Here is a 5,936-nt window from a genome sequence, read left to right on the forward strand (position 1 = left end):
GGTCAAAGTAAAGGAAGCCACCCACATGTCTAACTAAACCATTAATAAGTAGGTTCCTACTCAATTTGCAATTTCATGAAAATCACAAAATTAGGCATTGTCTGTGAAATTTGAAAAAAAAAACTTGCTAAAAATAAAATGCTGGCTCTCCAGTAGGATCCACCAGTCCTCATGGCCACTGCAGCCCAGAGGAGAAGGGAGGGGGAGGGCTGCTGTCACAAAGAGGAGTAGCCAAGGTAGTGGTTGCCTCCAGTCCTCACCACTGATTTGCTGAGAAGGCTGCCTGTTGTGTGGCCCCACCCCACTCTGCCAATCAGTAGCAAAGAGCAGTGCCACACAATGGACAGCCTCTTGGCCAATCAACAGCAAGGGGCAGGGCCACATGATAGACAGCCCTCTCAACCAATCAGTGGCAAGGGGTAGAGCCCATGGGGGCCCTCAGCCAGAGGTGTTGATAGGCCCCTGCTGTGGAAAGCCCACAAAAATGCCACCTGGCCTTACAATCTGCGTGCAAAACTGGCCACCTGCCTCCTCAATTTGGGTAGATCACTAGTAATGAGATACAATTAAACAAAGCACAAGGAGACATTATAAGGGAAGACATGAAATAATCCACATACACTATATCCTAGCTTGATCTTAAAATATTAGTAGTAGTGATTAACGTAACCAAATGTATTAAATGTTATTTTGCTGTAATAAATATATTTTTAAGATGCTTAAATAATTTGTAAAGACAAAAGCAGCCTTGTCAAAGAAGACCATAAACTAAGGTAAAGAAGAAACCAGCTAGTGTTGACCAGCATTCCAAAATGGGGAAGGAAAAGGACAAGAAACCTTTCCTTTTACTATCACAAGGATATAAATCTTAACTAATTGGCACCTTCCAAGTTCACAAGAGATCTGGTCAGTCCAGCTTCAAAAGTTTTAGTGAAACAAAGGACTCTAAATAAAACCAATCAGAGATCCTTTATTAAAATACTAGAACCAGCCACCTATAAATGCAGGGCATAGGCTAGAGCCTAAATTTCAAAATTTGAAAAACAGCAAATTCATGAAGACCTGCTGCCAATCTGTGTGCCACCCTCCTCTCACTTCTCAAGTCTCCCCAACCAGTACAGATAAACATCTACATTGGGCTATCAGTGGGTAACCAGATGGACTTTGGGATAAATGTTTGTTTTTATGTTTTTAAGTGAAAATAAATAAAAGGTTGGGCTGTAGACCTGTTTCTGCCTCTTTTATCAGTAGCCTACCCACAAGGTTACCTGTAATTCAGGTTACAGTTCCCAGATTTCTCCTAGCCCTCCAGCCACAAGCTCCCTCAGCCCCACAGGCTATGCTGTTCTGCCCTGCCCCATTCTTAGGGGTGGGGACATGCAGCAGAAGCTGGAGGAAGGAGCGGGAGCCCAGGCATCCCACCAGCAGCAGCAAAAAAGCAAAGGGAGAGCAGTTTCTGCACCAGGAGCCCAAGGACCACAGTGTAGCTCCTCAGGATCTGCATGCATAGGCAGCCGCCTAGGGCAACAAATTGAAGGGGGCAGCAAAAGTAGTGTGCACACACCTTGCACACATTTACTGGGAACCACTGCAGGAAGGCACATGCAGATATGAGCAGGGCAGCTCTAGCATTGCCCAGCTGCTGTTCCAGGGCTCCCTCTGGTGCCCATCCTCTCCAGGTCCCAGGTACATTACAAAGGAGGAGAGCAAAATGTTGTTTGACTATGGCAGCAAAAGTCTTTGCACTGCTCCTTCTGGTGTGGTTTATGGGCCACTAATTGGACAGCCCTGCAAGGGGACACTCATCAACTGAACTTCCTACTATAAGCAAAAACCTTTTAGTTTTCTCTCCCACAAATTTGATGGAGGACAGTGATGGATGTACCACAACACATCACCTCTCCCATTCATAATATGGAAGCTCCAACCTCCAGGATTTTCAAATAGCAGCTGTATTTTAATTTCATAGCAGCATAGAGTTGGTTTTTTAGTAAGAGCTAGAAACTCTTTTCCCAACTGGATGAATAATCAAAGCTGCAGGATGCTTACGCTTGACTGGCTAATCATAGCTCAGACTGCCTGGTTGCTTAGAGCTAGGCACGCTTTCATGTTCAGCTGAATAATTAGAACTGAATGTTTTCCTGTGAAACATGAGATACTCAAGGCCTAATTTGCAAAACATTTAAGCATTAGTAGCTTGAAGGCACAGTCGAGTTAGGAAGGAAGAAGAACTAAAGAGCCCTATAGGTACCCTGGCTCTGATTTCTTTCCCTAAGCTTAACATTTTAAATTAATCAAAGGTAGGGAGAGATGCCTCTTAAACACTGGCTGTGCTCCTTAGAGAGGTCCATCTGTTTTAAGCAAAAAAGATTAAAACCACTGTTTCTATTATAATAAACGGTAGAGCAATGAAAGACTTCAGTAGTTCAATGAAAGCCATTTTTTGTTAATACACAGTGGGAATATCCACATGTGCACAGTTACTGTACAGTAACCAAAAATTACCGTGCAGTATGGGTGCATGTCTACATGTGTGTACCTGTACTGTGCAGTAACTATGGTGACTTATACCGACTTGGGCGTAAATTTGCTACCTGCATCTACCCAAGTAGTTACTGCACAGTAAGGCACGTGTAGATGCCTTACTGCGCAGTAACCCTGTGTGTGTGGACTCAGTTGGGATTAACTTTAGTCCCAAGTCAGTCCACACACAGTGTTACTGCACTGTAACGCCTGCACGTGTAGATGCTGGTGTAAAAACTGCTTACTGTGCAGTAAATGCATGTGTAGACACACCCAATATCTACACAGGGTTTCTCTCAAAGTATTAGCCAAGTTATCCCCACAATGCTCTAGTCAAATAGGCATTATTATGGCTACGTTATAGATGAACCTCAAAAAACAGTGTTTTTTAGCCTTTGAAATATACATTTTAAACTGATTGCCAGTTTATCTATAACAAACTGAATTTGAATGACCTGCTCAAGGCCAAAGAAGGAGGCAGTTTCAGAGAAAGAATTTGCAAGTGTCTGACTCCCTGGCTTACATAAGCCACATCTTGCTAAGTAGTGCTCATGGAGCTATAGCTTTCCCAGTGGACCACTATTCAGGTTTGTGTTGCTCTCCTCCCCCACCACATTATATGTACATCAGACTTCCATCAATTTGCTATCTCAACTTTTGCTGAAGTAAAATAAACTTTGCAGGCAGCAGAGATGGGAGGCACACAGTGATCCAAACAATAAAAGTTATTGTCAGACTATTAACAAGTTGACTTGCACAGCTTTATTGTGCTGAAATCCTTTCATCCATTTTGCAGCTCTACAGTGGAAGATTAAAATTTATTGGGGCTCTGGGCAAACAGAAAATGGGAGGCCTCTCACCAGGCAAGGGCAGGTTCCCTCTGCTCCTGGGCCTGCTTGGTCTCCTCGGTTCATTCAGGGTGAACCAGGGGGCATGAGTGCAGCTGAAGTGAAGGCAGCCCCAGCCCCAGCCCCAGCCTGGCCCCTCTGCCCAGCAGGTGTTGCACACCCGGGACTGCAATCCCCCAGTGCTGTGGAACAGGACGGGCTGGAGCCAGCGTCAGCTTGGGCAGGGCAGGGGGCTGCAGAACCTCCACCCCCAACTACCCACCCACCCCTCTGCTGGCCCTGGGGGGGTGGATGGGACTGTCCCATCCTGTCCCAGCAGTGTTGGTGCCAGCAGCCACCTGCAGATGGCAGAGAGCAGGAGAGGGAGTGGGGCTGCCCATGGGGCCTCCTGGAAGCAGATGGGCTCAAAAAGCTGCTGCCGCCTGCAGGGATCCTTGCACCCACTCTTAACCCATGGCCCTGGCCTGGCTGGAGGGAAGGAGTCATGCGCTGCCCGCCCCAGATGCCCGCATCCAGGATGCCCACCTGGGCCATGCTGCCCCAGGTGCCTCAAGGGGGCCTTGATTTGCAGGGGCCCCTGGGTCCAGGCCTGGGCCCATGTGTTAATTCACCCCTGCAACTCTAATATGTTGAGATTCTCAGGGTTTCCAAGTCATTTCCTGGAGTCAACTGAAATCAAGACCCTTCTCCTTTGGAATTCACCTCCATGAGACAGGATTACACAATTCATGTGCAATTTTTTAAAAATAAACAAAGCTGATTTGGGAACAAGTTGTGTCATAGCTAAGTGTGGAGTTTGAGATACAGGGGTGAATTTAGATTCTGAACTTGTCTATATTACAGCAGAAGGAATGAAGTCCCAGCCACAGCAAAGTAAACAACAAAATTCCCATTGACTCTGGGGTTTCACCCACAGTATTCTAATTCTGTTTTCATTGGAGATACAGCAACATAACAAAATTCAGGATCTGATTCAAGAACGTCATGAATTAACATGAAACTAATGGAGTTTGTGACAAATAATGCAAATTTCATTATCACTGTAGACATAGGAAGTTTCCTGTATAGATAACTGTGGTCTACCTGAAAATACTTCAAACTTGAAAACAAGACAGCATCTTTACCATCACCTCATAGTTTAACTTGTAACAACCCCTTGGTGATTTGCTTCAAAAATTCATGGAAGACAAGGAAGTTCACTGAGGACAGGTACAGTAAAAAAAAAGAAAAGAAAAAGAATTACACTATGTTCCCAACTTCAATCCCTGGGAAGAGTCTCAAACAAATTAACAATCAATTTGTAAATATGTAGGAGAGAAGATAAAAACTGTTTAACATGAGCTTGTGAAGAACCTTTTGTGTTACACGCAGTCTGGTTTTCTTCTTTGATAGAAAGAAGTAAATGAAGGTGAATTTTAATTTCAGTAAGGGTTTTGATATTGTTCCTCAAAAGCAAAGATAGAAAATACAGTCCAGACTGGTAATCAGCAGAAGGGAATACACAAATGGAGGAACAGTAACTAACTCTTCAAGAATAGCTCTCGATGGCTCATTTCTAGTTTGGAAGGGCATCTCAAGATGATGTGAAATTTGTAACATAAAATTCAATAAAACAAAGTGTTTTATTTGCAAAAATAAGACAGAGGTTGGATCCGAGAAAAAATATTTTCACTGTTAGGCTGATGAAACACTTAAGCAAGACCAATCTCATTCTTTTTATGACCAAGTGACCTATCTCCTGGACAAGGGGGAAGACTGATGTCATATATCTCAACTTTTAAAAAACATTCAATCTGATATCCATGATCACCTTTTGGCAAAACTGGCCAACTGCGGCCTCAGGTCCACCACGATCTGCTGGCTGGGGAATTGGCTCTGTGGTCAGATCCAGAGGGTGGCAGTTGACAGAAGTCAATTGTCATGGTGCCATGTGACCAGTAGGGTCCCCCAAGGCTCTGTCCTTGGACCTATTTTGTTCAACTTCTTCATTAATGATGTGGACATTGGAGTCAGAAACAAACTAGTCAAGTTCGCCAACGATACCAAAATTTGGAGTTAAAGCATCCACACCTGAGGACAGGGGAGTAATCCAGGCTGACCTTGACAGGCTCGGTAAATGGATGGAAGAGAACCTGATGGTGTTTAACACTCAAAATTGCAAGGTTCCCCACCTTGGGAGGAAAAACCTGCAGCATGTCTATAGGCTTGGCAGTGCTACGCTGACTAGCACTACGGATGAGAGGGACTTGGGGGTCAGGATTGACTACAAGATGAACATTAGCCTGCAATGTGATGCTGCAGCCAGTAAAGCAAGCAAAATGCTGGCTTGCATCCATAGATGCTTCTCGAGCAAATCCCAGGATGTCATTCTCCCCTTGTACTCGGCCTTGGTGAGGCCACAACTGGAGCACTGCGTCCAGTTTTGGGCTCCACAATTCAAAAAGGATGTGGAGGAGCTTGAGAGAGTGCAGAGGAGAGCCACACACATGATCAGAGGCCAGGAAAACAGACCTTACGATGACAGGCTGAGAGCTATGGGACTCTTCAGCCTGGAAAAGTGCAGGC

At 44.9% G+C, this 5,936-nt stretch overlaps 1 long non-coding RNA gene across 1 annotated transcript in view; it reads left to right on the plus strand.

Annotated features, from left to right (window-relative positions):
- The first annotated feature begins 1,070 nt into the window (after positions 1-1,070).
- Positions 1,071-5,936, plus strand: part of LOC109305599 — an 18,940-nt gene continuing 14,074 nt past the window's right edge. Inside the window, exon 1 of the long non-coding RNA XR_002099648.1 lies at positions 1,071-1,270. This is a non-coding gene — a long non-coding RNA (uncharacterized LOC109305599). The remainder of the gene's footprint in view (positions 1,271-5,936) is intronic.

This window comes from Crocodylus porosus, unplaced genomic scaffold (genome assembly GCF_001723895.1).
Source record: "Crocodylus porosus isolate Cpor-Errol unplaced genomic scaffold, CroPor_comp1, whole genome shotgun sequence".
NCBI lineage: Eukaryota > Metazoa > Chordata > Crocodylia > Crocodylidae > Crocodylus > Crocodylus porosus.